The 16,401-nt window shown below is 45.6% G+C and overlaps 2 protein-coding genes across 2 annotated transcripts in view; both read left to right on the top strand.

The window, feature by feature from the left end:
- LOC120999664 (oocyte zinc finger protein XlCOF6-like) overlaps window positions 1-16,401 on the top strand; it is a 2,208,135-nt gene that overhangs the window by 1,787,594 nt on the left and 404,140 nt on the right. The gene's annotated exons all lie outside the window — the stretch shown is intronic.
- LOC120999668 (zinc finger protein OZF-like) overlaps window positions 1-16,401 on the top strand; it is a 230,237-nt gene that overhangs the window by 134,303 nt on the left and 79,533 nt on the right. The gene's annotated exons all lie outside the window — the stretch shown is intronic.

Below are 16,401 nucleotides of genomic sequence, written 5' to 3'. Positions count from 1 at the left end.
AACCTTATTCCAACATCAATTAGAGAGCATACTTGCTCTCTGATTGTCCCATTATTTTCTAGAAACAATCCAATCCAAAATCAGTCTATAGAGTAAAATATACAGATTACTTCTCAAGTGATACCCCTTACATACTACAGTAATGGTGATAACCATTATCACAATAGAGGAACATCTAATATATTTTTGACAGATGGAAATGATTTTCACTCATTGATTGCTGACTGTAAATGATTGTTTTTAGTTAGGGTACCTGATTAAAAAACAAAAATTATATTCAGCCACTTCAAATCAGATTTTTGGTCTTTCTAGTTATGGTGATTTTATGAATATGTGCTTGTAAATTTAGGCCTTAGTTGTATATACAAGCGCATTTAGAAAATTTATTTTTAGGAGGTGTGGTGCATCTTTGGTGTGGTGTATCTTTCTGTTTGGATCACACATTTATCCACCAATATAAACTTTTATAAAATTTCTCTGAAAATTACACAATTTTATAAGAGTATTTGTGTGTGTGTATAATGTTCTTATTGTCATTTCCACATTGTACCAGATGTCTCCTTTCAGAAAATATATGGGTATGTATGAGAGGTTCACAGCGACGCGCAGATAAGAAGATGATCTACAGCCTGCCAGCAACGATCATTCGCTGGCAGGCTGTAGATGCGATTTTTTTTAACCCCAAAAAGGTATATTAGATGCTGTTTTGTTAACAGCGTCTAATATACCTGCTACCTGGTCCTCTGGTGGTCCCTTTTGCTTGGATCGACCACCAGAGGACAAAGGCAGCTCTGTAAGTAGCACCAATCACAACACTACACCCCCCCTTCACTTATTAACCCCTTATTAACCCCTGATCACCCCATATAGACTCCCTGATCACCCCTCTGTCATTGATCACCCCCCTGTAATGCTCCATTCAGACATCCGTATGTGTTTTGCGGATCCGCGGATCCGCAAAACACGGACACCGGCAATGTGCTTTCCGCATTTTGCGGATCCGCACATTGCCAGAACTATATAGAAAATGCCTTTTCTTGTCTGCAATTGCGGACAAGAATAAGACATGTTCATTAGGCTCTACAAAAAACGCAGTGTTCGCCCAATCAGGCCTGATCTTGTGCGCACACTTGCGTTCAGTCCGCCCCACCGCAGTGACAGAATATATATTTTTTCTGATCACTGCAAAAACACCGTAAAATCGCTGCGGCGCTATAAAGATAACTTTTGAGGGGCATGGCGAGTTCATAGAAGATTATTTTTTTTGGCACAAGTTAGCAGAAATAGATTTTTTTTTTTTTCTTACAAAGTCTCATATTCCACTAACTTGTGACAAAAAATTTAATCTCACATGAGCTCACCATACCCCTCACGGAATCCAAATGCGTAACATTTTTTAGACATTTATATTCCAGACTTCTTCTCACGCTTTAGGGCCCCTAAAATGCCAGGGCAGTATAAATACCCCACATGTGACCCCATTTTGGAAAGAAGACACCACAAGGTATTTCGTGAAGGGCATGGCGAGTTCATGTAAAATTTTATTTTTTGTCACAAGTTAGTGGAATATGAGACTTTGTAAGATAAAAAAAATATATATCATTTTCCGCTAACTTGTGACAAAAAAATAATATTCTAGGAACTCGCCATGCCCCTCACGGAATACCTTGGCGTGTCTTCTTTCCAAAATGGGGTCACTTGTGGGGTATTTATACTGTCCTGGCATTTTAGGGGCTCTAAAGCGTGAGAAGTAGTTTGGAATCCAAATGCGTAAAAAATGCCCTGTGAAATCCTAAAAGTACTCATTGGAATTTGGGCCCCTTTGCGCACCTAGGCTGCAAAAAAGTGTCACACGTGGTATCGCCGTACTCAGGAGAAGTAGGGCAATGTGTTTTGGGGTGTATTTTTACATATACCCATACTGTATGTGAAAAATATCTCTGTAAATGACAACTTTTTAAATTTTCTTTATACAAAGTTGTCAATTTACAGAGATATTTCTCTCACCCAGCATGGGTATATGTAAAAATACACCCCAAAACACATTGCCCTACTTCTTCTGAGTACGGCGATACCACATGTGTGACACTTTTTTGCAGCCTAGGTGCGCAAAGGGGCACAAATTCCAATGAGTACTTTTAGGATTTCACAGGGCATTTTTTACGCATTTGGATTCCAAACTATTCTCACGCTTTAGGGCCCCTAAAATGCAAGGGCAGTATAAATAGCCCACAAGTGACCCCATTTTAGAAAGAAGACACCCCAAGGTATTCCGTGAGGGGTATGGTGAGTTCATGTAAAATTTTATTTTTTGTCACAATTTAGTGGAATATGAAAAAAAAATAAGAATTATCATTTTTGTGACAAAAAATAAAAACTTTTTTGTGACAAAAAATAAAAACTTCCATGAACTCACTATGCCCATCAGCGAATACCTTAGGGTGTCTACTTTCCGAAATGGGGTCATTTGTGGGGTGTTTCTACTGTCTGGGCATTGTAGAACCTCAGGAAACATGACAGGTGCTCAGAAAGTCAAAGTGCGTAAATTCACATTTTTGCACCATAGTTTGTAAACGCTATAACTTTTACCCAAACAAATAAATATACACTTATTGCATTTTTTTTTTTATCAAAGACATGTAGAACAATACATTTAGAGAAAAATTTATATAAAAATGTAGTTTTATTTGAAAAAATTTACAACAGAAAGTGAAAAATGTCATTTTTTTGCAAAAATTTCGGTCAATTTTGATTAATATTAAAAAAAGCAGCAATGAAATACCACCAAATGAAAGCTCTATTAGTGAGAAGAAAAGGAGGTAAAATTAATTTGGGTGGTAAGTTGTATGACCGAGCAATAAACCGTGAAAGTAGTGTAGTGCAGAATTGTAAAAAGTGGTCTGGTCATTAAGGGGGTTTAAGCTAGGGGAGCTGAGGTGGTTAAAAGGAACTTTTTGGACAATATTGAACCTATTAGGTCTAGAACAAAGGAATTCAGTCTGTAGAGATGCTATATGCTGTCCTGAAGTGAACTAAACATACCTACTAAACCCTCCCAGTGTGTTGATTGCTGCTAAATGTGGTGTCAACATGGCATCACAGGCGACCGTCACATCAGCCGGAGTCGCAAAAACACTTGTACAGTCCTGATCAAAAGTTTAAAACCACTTGAAAAATGGCAAGAAATCATATTTTACATTGTTGGATCTTAACAAGGTTCCAAGTAGAGCTTCAACATGCAACAAGAAGAAATGAGAGTGAGACAAAACATTTTTTGAGCATTCAATTAATTGAAAATAACGATTAAACTGAAACAGGCTGTTTTTCAGCTGATCCAAATTTTAGGACCACATGCCTTTTAAAAGGCCAAATCTGTGCAAAGATGTGGATTCATTGTTATTTTCTGTCAGGTAGTCACACGTTGTGATGGCAAAGGCAAAATACTCTCCCTTTTTGAACGTGGTTGGGTTGTTGAACTGCATAAGCAGGGTCTCTCACAGCCGCCATCGCTGCGGAGGTAGGACGCAGTAAGACAGTCATTTGGAATTTCTTAAATGATCCTGAGGGTTATGGAACAAAAAAGTCAAGTGGAAGACCCTAAAAAATTTCATCAGCACTGAGCCAGAGGATCCAATTGGCTGTTCGTCAAGACACTGGACGATCCTCAACCCAAATTAAGGCCCTTACTGGTGCTGACTGCAGCCCCATAACCATCAGACGGCATCTGAGACTGAAGGGCTTCAAAAACAAAAAACGTATTCAAAGACCTCGTCTCCTTGAACGCCACAGAACTGCTCGTTTGGACTTTGCAAGAGAGCACCAAACATGGGACATTCAAAGGTGGAAGAAAGTTTTATTCTCTGATGAGAAAAAATGTAACCTTGATGGTCCTGATGGTTTCCAACGTTACTGGCATGACAAGCAAATTCCACCTGAGATGTTTTGTACGCACCACAGTGGAGGGGGCGCCATAATGGTCTAGGGTGCTTTTTCCTTCAGTGGAACAATGGAGCTTCAGGAAGTGCAGGGGCATCAAACGGCCGCTGGCTATGTCCAGATGTCACAGAGAGCATTCCTCATGACTGAGGGCCCTCGTCTGTGTGGCAATGACTGGGTTTCTCAACAGGACAACGCTACAGTACACAATGCCCGCAGGACAAGGGACTTCTTCCAGAAAAATAACATCACTCTTTTGGCCCATCCTGCGTGTTCCCCTGATCTAAATCCAATTGAAAACCTTTGGGGATGGATGGCAAGGGAAGTTTACAAAAATGGACAACAGTTCCAGACAGTAGATGGCCTTCATGCGGCCGTCTTCACCACTTGGAGAATGTTCCCACTGACCTCATGGAAACGCTTGCATCAAGCATGCCGAAACAAATTTTTGAAGTGATAAACAATAACGGCGCAGCTACTCATTACTGAGTTCATGTTTGGAAGTTGGATTTCTGTTTTGGGGGGTTTAGTTTTTTTTTGGAGGTGTGGTCCTAAACTTTTGATCAGCTGAAAAACAGCCTGTTTCAGTTTATTCGTTGTTTTAATTAAATTGAATGCTCAAAAAATGTTTTGTCTCACTCACATTTCTTCTTGTTGCATGTTGAAGCTCTACTTGGAACCTTGTTAAGATCCAGCCATGCTAAATATGATTTTTTGCCATTTTTCAAGTGGTCTTAAACTTTTGATCAGGACTGTACTAGAAGTGATTTATCAGTGGCTACTTGAAATGTAGATATGATCCACACAGCTGAAGATGAAGAGAACTCTACTATCAGAATATTTTTTTTAAACATGGTTCAATAGTGTTCTTCCAAAACCGTTAATAAAGGGACATATTACTGGTTGTAATAAGGATAATTTTTAAGCTCTGCTCTATAAAAATATTTATGAAGTTTTTAATTTAACATGGAATTCCATTTACTGAGTTACAAGCTACTACCATGGAATGGACAAACTTTAGGATTCAGTATGCTGTATTTTGTGGGTTGTTCGTTATTAATAGAGTTTCCTTCTGTGATGATAATCCTATTTTCTTCCAATGGCATAATCATTTTATAATATACTCAGAGCGATCTTTCCATATTGTTAATTATATTTCTAGTTAAGTGTTCTTGCATGGCAAGACCTCTTACTGTTATCTCACATATATATTCTTATTATCATAGCCAAATTTACCACCCTAACTCCTCCCACAGTTTTTACACTACATAGACAGTAATACCGAAACGTGCAGATTGTTCCCAACTGGTGTGCTATTACTTTGTGGAACGTTTTTGTGGTGAAATTGGTCCCATAGGAATAAATGGCGGAATGTTCAAAACTAGAGTGGGAGCTGAAAAATCAGGACATGATTTCTAATTTGCCACCACGCCCTCATTTTCCAGCCCACCTACACAAATCTTATATCAAAACGTTCAGCTATCCCCGCTGCCACTAAAAATGTCCACGGCTAAGCCATAATCCTGATAGTTTTCACAATATGACCATTTGTTTGCAACTCGCGCCACCCATTGACATTTATTGAAACTCCACTCTAGCCACCTCAAATTTGAAGGGCAATTTCTAAACTGCGACTGTGCCTTCATTTTTAATATTTCAGAGACATACTATGCATCAAAATAAAATGTAGGTCTGGGTCTTGGAATTCTCACAATATAAAGCTCTTCGCTGTAGGATTTATAATTTTTAAAATACAACCGTTTGAAGATGGCAACCGCCAGTGAAGTGAGCAAGTTGGAGCAGTTTGTTTTAACCGCTCTTCTCTGCCCTTGCTATAGAGTCAGTTGCCATAGAAACCCAGGTGTGTAAGCAGCCAGCAGAGTGATAAAAGCTAGAGTGTGAGCTGAAAAATCAGGACATGATTTCTAAATTGCCACCACTCCCTCATTTTCAAGCCCACCTACACAAATCGGCTGCTAATGTTTTTATAAATGTATGTTTTAATGTAACTGTGAAGCACTTTGGCAAACAACATTGCAATTAAATGTGCTATATAAATAAATAAATGTTGAAATGCATTTCTCACTCTATCAAGCTTGCCATGTGCACTTTTTATATTTGATCAATCAATTGGTTAGTATAATGTTTACTATCTTTACTCACTCCAAACACTCCACACAGTTACTCTGCCACTCCATAAAGTTACTCTGCCCAGTCCAACCTTAATACAGTTACTCCAGCCACTCCAACCACACAACAGTTACTCAGGCCACTCCTCCCAGTTACTCCGCCCACTCCAGTTGTAGACTACTGGTGGAGGCAAGAACACTTCACACAATTTCCCCAGAAATTGTAGCTTTTCTAGTTTTTATATATAATGTGTATCGTGTTGTCAGGTATAATATAGAACTGACCAGCCAGATGTGTAAATGGGAGTGAAACAGTCAGTGGGTGTGGAACCATTGTGTCAACAAACTGGTTCGAATTTGGTCTAAACTAAGGGTCGTTACCCTGAAAGTCCCCTGGTATTCACCCTTTAACCTTTATACAGGGATCTGGACTTCACTGCAGGGGAGCTACCAGGCCGCTACTTCCTGGAGTAGTCCTGTTTTGGTGTCAGAAATACCAAGACAGAGCAGTGGAGGATGAGGCAAAACTCGTAGTCAGTAACAGGTCGATGTCAGAACAGACAGAGGTTGTGCGGAACATAAGGAAAAAATTCGAGGAAGCTTCTTCAATAAGACAGGAGTATTAATATTCTCTGTAGGCTCCCAAGATCTCTCTATTCTGGTCAAAAAAAATTCCAGTCTACCATGTAAAAAGTCTTGCCTCTAACTTTCTTCATATCCAATATACTCCTGATCTCATATTCATCCTCAGCATTGGCAGGGAAAGATATAGATAAAGAGGATTTATGGTAGCAACACAATAGAGATGAGATGGAGGCAGATGGAACTTGCAACAGACTGGGTAATTTGAGAGATTCGAACGGTCCCAGGAACCGAGGAACTAATTTATAAACTGGATCCTTCAGGAAGATATGTCTAGATCAATGTTTCTCAACTCCAGTACTTACAACTCTCCCAACATGTCATATTTTCAGAATTTCCTTAGTATTGAGCAGGTGATAAGGTTACTATATTACCTGCTCAATACTAAGGAAATCTTGAACATATGACATGCTTCGGCGCTTGGAAGGACTGATTTTGAAAAACACTGGTCTAGATATCAACCAAACAGTGTTTCCAGGAGATTATTGTAGAGGAGCTCTTCACCTCTTGTCTGCAGATGTCTTCATGAACTCAGATTCTTAGTCTTTCAACCACCCAAATTACCATGCATCCAGAACACAGAGGAAGATTGGTAACGAAGTCCATCCTAATGTGTTGCCACTGATCGCCAGGTGTTAGTAAAGGGAGAAGTAGCCCAGCTACTTTAAACTTAAGTGAGAACACATTTTCCCTAACGCTTCCCCAACATCACTGATAGGAGGGTAGTCCCGCCTCCAAAGAACAGGAAACAATGCAGAATCCCCCAATAAAAGAAACTCCTCCTCCTACCTGCTTCAGTTATGGTTTCCTGTCCCTAGCTAGGCGTTGAAGCTGTCTGCCAGCTGGGGATGGTATTTCATTTACCACTCAGGCTGTACCTTCTCTGGTATTTCTGGGAGGACTAAGCAAGAAACAGATGTTCCGATGGGGTAAGCACTTTCCTTCTCTATTCTGCGGAAGGAAAAGAGGGAAGCCACAGCTAAAGAAAGTATTTTTCCCACACCAGCCAAACCTAAGCCTGTATTAACAAGCCCTACCGAGCCTGTTGTTGGAATTTGAAGCTCTGCCATTTTATTTTATACCAAAGCACTACTACTGGATGAACTACCTCAAGGCAATTATTTGAGTAAAGTTCCAGTTTGTTCAGCAACTTCTGACTCTCTCCTTATTCGTCACTATCCCTCATTGTACCTTACGGTGCTGGTGTCAGAACACCAGGGATCCTGCCTCCACAGCACCTTAAAACCACACCACCAAGGGCACCCTAACTACTATCTGGTGGGAAGTCCCTAGACAGCAGAGTGTGCCCCGAAGGAACTGGTGCTGTCCTTCCATTAACTGCATGCCGGCAACATCATAGACTTTGTATTATGCCTCCCGATGTCTGTACTGCCCCTTGTCTGGTAGGGAATGTCTGTACCGCCCCCATAATGCAAGTGAACCTAGCGGGTGGGACTGTGAAGTGTGAGAGCACTAGTCCCTCATTGAGAGAAGACGTGTGTGGCTGCTGCTTGTTGAAGCGAAGACAAGTTGCAATATGGCCGCACGAGACAGCACTACAGACCGGGCTGGCTATGCCTCGCCCAGAAGCAGCTTCAGCACCCGCTGCTGCAGTCATATGTAAGCCGTGTACTCTGGTGGGCTCCCCAGTAAGGGTGTGCGATATAGACGATATGCGATATAAACCATATAAATTTGGCCAACGATAGATTTCGTTCATATTGCCATATCGCGGTAGAACATGGCATGCGCCGCTCTCGGCGCGCACCATGTGATCCTGAGTTGGCACAGACACTGTAATGCCAACACTGTAATGATCTTACCGACCGGGTCTGCTTTGCATCCGCTGGTGACTCTGAACAGAACAAATATCTCTCCAACAAGCATGCGGTACCGCAGTGTATGTTGCTTTGCTCTCATCAGCACTCCTGGCAGCAATCTTCCTTCCTCTGGACAGGATCAGGGTCTTGGACATAAACAGCTTCACTTAGCTGCAGCTCTGGTTACTGAGGGATGCTATCACACCTGGATGCCGTCAGATTCTCTGCTCACACAGTTCCTCAGTGTCTCTCCTCTATAGACTCTGTGTAAAAACCCACCTCTCTCATAAATATGAATATATATATATGCAGTCTGTAGCTATGTTTAGGAAACAGCGGCATCTTGTGGCCAAACAGCAGAATGTCAGTCCAGAACATTAAATTTAATCCACACAAAAAGTGTTCAAACAATGAGAGCTGTTTCCCCACCTTCCATGCCACCCCACTAGAGGTTGTGTCAACGACAACCCTCCCCATACAAACTCATCACCTTCGTAGAGTGACAGGCTCAGAAGCACTGGGGCTTTCAGGCACATTTAATGGGAGAGGAGCTGCTGACTGCTCAACCCTTTCCCTGGGTAACAAACTTTCCACGGCTGGAGTCTCTGTGGGTACTGGGGCAGGGACAACCCACCATTCTTCCTCCTCTAAGGGGATTTCCGCTGTACTCTGAGCAGGAGGAGGCATCTCCTCCGCACACACTGGCTCATCAAAATTACAATGCCTCAACATGTTACGGTGCAAGTTTCATCATAGACCGGGATAGCAGGGTCTACCCTCCTCTTCCCCGTGTATGGGACCACCTGCCACCGTCCATCCAACTTTCCAGACGGCCGCTTGGCTTTGACCATCACTCGATCACTCGGGGCATACCCATCCCTCTGCACTGGTCTTGGGTTAGGGTATACCACTTGTCCCAGGTGCTCCCCCACAACCTTGTGGATCGCTCTCAGCCGGCGGCGGTGCTCTTGCACCCATGTGGTAGTATTTCTCGATTGTGGCTCCATCGTATCGGGCATGTGGAGATCTTCAATTTCCCGTCCGGCTCTCCCAAACATGAGCATATGTGGGGAGTATCCGATGTTACTGTGTACCCTGTTGTTATAGGCCCACATCAGTTCAGGTAGGTACTCGGGCCACTGAGCCTTTTGGTGGTCCTCCAGAGTCTGTAGTATTTGGAGCAAGGTGCAGTTGAACCGCTCACAAGCCCCGTTTCCCTGGGGGTGATACAGGGTGGTGCAGGAACGTTCGATCCCATACAGTTGGTGCAACTCATTTATTAGAGTACCCTGAAAACATGCCCCTTGGTCCGAATGTATCCTCTGTGGACACCCGAACACCTGTATAAAGTGTTTGCAGACCACTATAGCGGCGACTCTGCCGTCTGGTCTCTGGTGGGTACAGCCACCGCATACTTTGTGAAATGAGCTGTCAAGACTAAACAGTATGAGTGTCCCAAGGTAGAGTACCCAATCTGTACATAATAAATTAGGAGTGCTGAGGTCCGGATGGCCTGGACAGGAGCCGCTGTTCAGTACTCTTACTCAGCCCATAGTGCCGACACTTAAGACATGCTTCAACCAACATGTCAGCCAGATCTGGACAGTATACCAACAGTTGGAGCCACTTAAACGTTTTGTCGCTTCCTAAATGGGCACCCCTCTCATGGGCTTCTCGGGCGGCCTCCGGTCCCACTGACATGGGGGTGACAATCTGTTGCCGGTACTGCAGCACTGACTGTAAATATATGGTCCGACACAGGAGGCCCTGGGTAACAGTCAGCTTGTCCCACTGCCTCAACAACTTTTGGCCCTCTGGAGTCAGACGAGCCTGCTCTTCTGGCCGAGGCCAGTTCTTGGTCCGGACCCATTCAGTCACCTTCCACAGGTCTGGGCAGCCATTCTGGACCCTCTCCCAATCAGCCAACATCTTTCCCAGCACCATTGGCATCCCAGACGCCACTCCACTTGAATGTGCCACGTCCTGGAACATGGTTAATCGACCAAGGTCAGGAGTTTCAGTGTCCGCTAGCTCCTCATCGGCACTCTGAGTTGACAACCCTATAGGGACTCAGGAGAGTGCATCGGTGTTGCCGAACTTGATGCGGTATTGGTACTTAGAAATGTGAGCCAACCACCTCTGCTCAAGTGCACCGATCTTGGCATTCTCCAGATGTGCTAACGGGTTGTTGTCCGTCATCACGGTCACCTCTGCACCTGTCAGGTACTCAGCGAACCTTTTGGTCATGGCCCACACCAGTACCAGTAAATCTAATTTAAAGGCGCTATAGTTGTCAGGGTTGCACTCTGACTCCCTCAGAGACCGGCTGTCATAGGCACTGACTCTCTTACGTCCATCCTGGACTTGGGATAACCCAGCCCCCAGACCATGTAGACTTCCGTCAGTGTACAGCAGGAATGGGGTTTTGAACCGCGCATGAGCAAGGAACGGAGAACTGGTCAGCACCTCCTTCAGTGCTTCAAAGGCCTCTTGTTGCCAGGGTCCTCACTTGATGGGACAATTCTTTGGGCCCCTGCAGTGCCCCTTGATAACTCGTTTAACGGGCCCACCAAATGAGCAAATTTGGGTATAAACCTCCTATAGTAGCCGGCCAGTCCCACGAATGCCCGCACCTCTTGTAGTGTACGCGTCTGAGGCCACTTCTGGATGGCCTCCACCTGGCTAGGGGCCGGCTTTGCCCCCTCCCGGGTGACCAAATGTCCCAAATACTCAAATCAATACCGACTCAAAGTTGAGATCCCTCAGACAGTGCTCCATCAACCGCTGGAATGTTCCCGGGGCATTGGACAGGCCAAATGGCATCCGGTTAAACTCGTAGAGTTCCATAGGTAGGATGAAGGCCTTCTTCGCTTTGTCCTTCTTGGCCACCTGTACCTGCAAATACCCACTGCCCAGGTCAAGAGTCGAGAAGAACTTTGCATGACTCAGGGCAGACAACGACTCCTCAATCCACAGAAGGGGATAGGCATCTCTGACTGTCTGGGCATTCCGCTTCCGATAATCCACGCAGAACCGGAGACTCCCATCTTTCTTCCGCACCAAGACTACTGGAGCAGCCCAAGGACTCTCCTGGATCACCTGATTTTCCAACATGCTGGCCACCATATCCTTCACCTGCTGGTACATTTTAGGTGGGATTTGCCGGTAACGTTCCCTGATCGGTGCAGCATTTCCGGTGGGGATTTCGTGTTCGATGTCAGAAGCACACCCGAAGACCTCATCATGTCTCTAGAATGCCTCCTGAAATGACCAAATGGTGTCTTCCAGCATCTTCTGTTGTCCTGGAGTCAGGGTCTTGCATTCCACCCCCATCCGGGCCATGATCACTCTGCTGTCGGGGTCCCTTTTTGATGGACCTCTACAGCATAGGTCCGGGCTGATCTCCTATTTGGCTGTAGCGTGAAGATCCTTGTTCGAGGAATATCCCCTTTCGGACACATAAACTTTGGCCAGCAAGGTATTCCCAGGAACGGTTAACTTGCAGTCTTCAACATTGAGGCAGCGTACAAGCACACATCCATCCTTCACAATAGCGAAGGCTCGGGCTACCAATGAGCGAGTCTGCGTTTCCTCTTGATGAGCAGGCTAGATCAAGACCTCCAGTCCATTCAGTTGTAATCCAGCACCCACAGGCAGCATCAATATTTGTTCTTGTCGAGGTGGGATCTTCACCGGGGTCCTCCACGGCACCTTCATGTGTCCAATGGGCCGACCGGACATGTTGCTCTTTTGCAGACTACAGCTTCTCACCATCTTCTGTAGAATCTTCTGGGTCGGCCGGTGTGTGGTGGCCGTTGCCAATACTCCGGCCCTTCTTTGGCATAGAGTTGATGGTCTAGGTCTCTCAGCACGTTCATACCTAGCGTCACGTCCATCCCTCTCCAGGACGAATGGTCCACCAGCATGACCCCCTTCTTGCCGACATATTGCCCAAACAGCTGGACTCTTTTCTCTGTTATTGGCAGCTGTCAGCCTGATGATGCTCCCATCTTCCATCATATGTCCAAAGTGTCTTTCAAAGAACTCCAGAGGCATAAGGGTGCACTCTGACCCTGTATCAACTAGGCAGCGTACTGTCTGGCCTTCCAACTCGGCTTCCATAACGTGGCTGCTGGCATACAGGTCATGTTCCTCATGCATAGGGCTTAGCTTCTGGTGTACCGCTGCAGGACGCCCAGCTACTGCGGCGATCGGAAGTTTAACATAGGCTCAGACTTCATCTGTTATGGGCACTCTATGGCCATACTGTGGACAAGCCCAGCAGAGGGTCCCTCTTTTGATGAGCCCCCACACCCGAGTTATCCTGAGTGGAGTGATGCAGGGTGGTGGGGTCATCTCTCGAGGCTGGGGTGATCCTGCCTTCATCCGGGACACTTACAGCCGAAGTTCTCGCAATTCTGTCCACAGGGCCTGGACTACATCCTTTAAGGACTCTGAGTCTTCAGATGCAGATCAACCTCTTGTAGCATGGCTGCTACTCACTAATTTTGCTGCCACAGGCATGTACTCTTCCTCTGTCTCACCGGCGGCTAGGTAGACTCTGTAGAATGTCATGTTGGGAGTCGTCCAGGTGATCTCTTGCAATTTGTCCTGTAAGAATTTGTTGGAGAGCCCCACTATGAACTGGTCTCGTAGTAGTCGGTCCACCTCCTGGAGATCTCCCATGGCTTCTGAGTCTCATTTAATATCTCCTGCAGGGCGGTCGAATACTGCATTAGGGTCACACCCTCTTCCTGTGGTCAGTTAAAGAAACGACTCCGCGGTTGTGTTACTTTGGCACGCCCCTCTTGGGCCCCTTCCAGTAGTGCAAATATTTTCTCTAGGGTGTCTCTTTATGACTCAGGTCGTACCATTACAGTTCGCATAACATCGCCCTGTACAGCACTCAACGCTATCTCTGCACACAGCTCAGGGGTCAAGTTGCACATCCTAACTGCACTACGCACCCTTTCAATCCAGTCCTGCAGTGTCATATTTTTGCCGTCAAATTTTGGCAGATGTTGTAATAGGGCCCCCTCTGGAGTGTACCCTGCCTGAGCTAATGCCAATGGAGCTGGCGGGTTTGGTGCTTGGGGTGGAGCCACTGGCGCTGGAAGACCGCTTCCTTTAACACTCCTGTCTATGGTGATTGCTATATCCTGCCGACTAAGCCAAGTTGTAAGTCGTGAACGGGGAGGGCTCCCGAGTATACAGCAAGGCCAGGCGGGTTGATAAGGAAACTTTGTACTTTTATTTCTAACAAATCAAACCTAGGAAACACCACAGAAACAACAGTATGGAAATATATGTATTTACAGTTCTGGGAGCACTCACCCTGGTGCTGCGGCACTCGCCGGAATATATAGTGAAAGGTGTTTTCCAATTCAACTAGAGGCATACGTTTGTATGACTGCCAAAACTACACTGCGCAAAAAAATAAAGGGAACACAAAAATAACATATCCTAGATCTGAATTAATTAAATATTCTTCTGAAATACTTTGTTCTTTACATAGTTGAATGTGCTGACAACAAAATCACACAAAAATTATAAAATGGAAATCAAATTTTTTAACCCTTGGAGGTCTGGATTTGGAGTCACACTCAAAATGAAAGTGGAAAAACACACTACACGCTGATCCAACTTTGATGTAATGTCCTTAAAACAAGTCAAAATGAGGCTCAGTAGTGTGTGTGGCCTCCACGTGCCTGTATGACCCCCCTACAACGCCTGTGCATGCTCCTGATGAGGTGGCGGACGGTCTCCTGAGGGATCTCCTCCCAGACCTGGACTAAAGCATCTGCCAACTCCTGGACAGTCTGTGGTGCAACGTGACGTTGGTGGATAGAGCGAGACATGATGTCCCAGATGTGCTCAATTGGATTCAGGTCTGGGGAATGGGCGGGCCAGTCCATAGCATCAATGCCTTCGTCTTGCAGGAACTGCTGACACACTCCAGCCACATGAGGTCTAGCATTGTCTTACATTAGGAGTAACCCAGGGCCAACCGCACCAGCATATGGTCTCACAAGGGGTCTGAGGATCTCATCTCGGTACCTAATGGCAGTCAGGCTACCTCTGGCGAGCACATGGAGGGCTGTGCGGCCATCCAAAGAAATGCCACCCCACACCATTACTGACCCAATGCCAAACCGGTCATGCTGGAGGATGTTGCAGGCAGCAGAACGTTCTCCATGGCGTCTCCAGACTGTGTCACGTCTGTCACATGTGCTCAGTGTGAACCTGCTTTCATCTGTGAAGAGCACAGGTCGCCAATGGCGAATTTGCCAATCTTGGTGTTCTCTGGCAAATGCCAAACGTCCTGCACGGTGTTGGGCTGTAAGCACAACCCCCACCTGTGAACGTCGGGCCCTCATATCACCCTCATGGAGTCTGTTTCTGACCGTTTGAGCAGACACATGCACATTTGTGGCCTGCTGGAGGTCATTTTGCAGGGCTCTGGCAGTGCTCCTCCTGTTCCTCCTTGCACAAAGGCAGAGGTAGCGGTCCTGCTGCTGGGTTGTTGCTCTCCTATGGCCTCCTCCACGTCTCCTGATGTACTGGCCTGTCTCCTGGTAGCGCCTCCATGCTCTGGACACTACGCTGACAGACAGAGCAAACCTTCTTGCCACAGCTCGCATTAATGTGCCATCCTGGATAAGCTGCACTACCTGAGCCACTTGTGTGGGTTGTAGACTCCGTCTCATGCTACCACTAGAGTGAAAGCACCGCCAGCATTCAAAAGTGACCAAAACATCAGCCAGGAAGCATAGGAACTGAGAAGTGGTCTGTGCTCACCACCTGCAGAACCACTCCTTTATTGGGGGTGTCTTGCTAATTGCCTATAATTTCCACCTGTTGTCTATCCCATTTGCACAACAGCATGTGAAACTGATTGTCACTCAGTGTTGCTTCCTAAGTGGACAGTTTGATTTCACAGAAGTGTGATTGACTTGGAGTTACATTGTGTTGTTTAAGTGTTCCCTTAATTTTTTTGAGCAGTGTATATTATCTCCCTTTACTGTTATAGATCCGCTGTGGTGTCTGTAGAACCATCTGACGGTGGCACAGCACAGGGTTCAGAAACGTATCACCCGGCAGAGTATCAGACCCAGACCTGCCGGAACCTCTATAGACCAAAACACCACACAGCAATACAGAGATCCACAGAGTACCTTATACTCCAGATGCGAAGTCACTGTTCATGTCTGACCGGATGAACCTAACGCGGTGGCGTGCACAGCAAAGCCTACAAGTCGATACTGTGCCGCTGAGAAAGAACAAACCTAACTGGTGGTGTGCACAGCGGAGCCTACAAGTCGATACTGTGCCGCTGAGTCAACGGTGTAGGCCTACACAGAGACAAGTTGACCCTCTACCTTTAGCGTGCACGCTGTTCACGACTCACCAGATCCGGATCTGCTGTGGCTCACAGTAGTGCCGGAACCCTTCCTTCCTGAAGTCATCACAGGAAAGCTACTGCTACTGGTATCAGTTGCTGCACGAATCCAGAACTCCAGCACAGCTCCTCAGAAAAACAATCCTTTTCACTGAATAATCTCTCTCAGACTCCTGCAGCACAGACAGAGTCTCTCAGTTTCTGCAGCCCTTGAACACAGTTCCAGCCAGCTCACAAGGGACACAGCGGCATATGATGGCTGGAGTTAGTACTACTGGCAATAACAGGCTATAAGTTTCTAACACTGAACTGATGCAGCCTTTGTGTTTCATAGGAGCACCCTGCAAATAATCCCAGTTGACATGAAGGTCCACTTAAGGGTATATTCTCACCCTCTCAAAGCTTCATCATTACAGGCAGCTCTCTCTGCTTCCTATAGAAGACAGCTGACAGAAAGTGGGACATACCTCCCCCA

Source organism: Bufo bufo, chromosome 4 (genome assembly GCF_905171765.1).
Source record: "Bufo bufo chromosome 4, aBufBuf1.1, whole genome shotgun sequence".
Lineage (NCBI taxonomy): Eukaryota > Metazoa > Chordata > Amphibia > Anura > Bufonidae > Bufo > Bufo bufo.
This window is presented reverse-complemented; position numbering and strand designations above follow the sequence as displayed.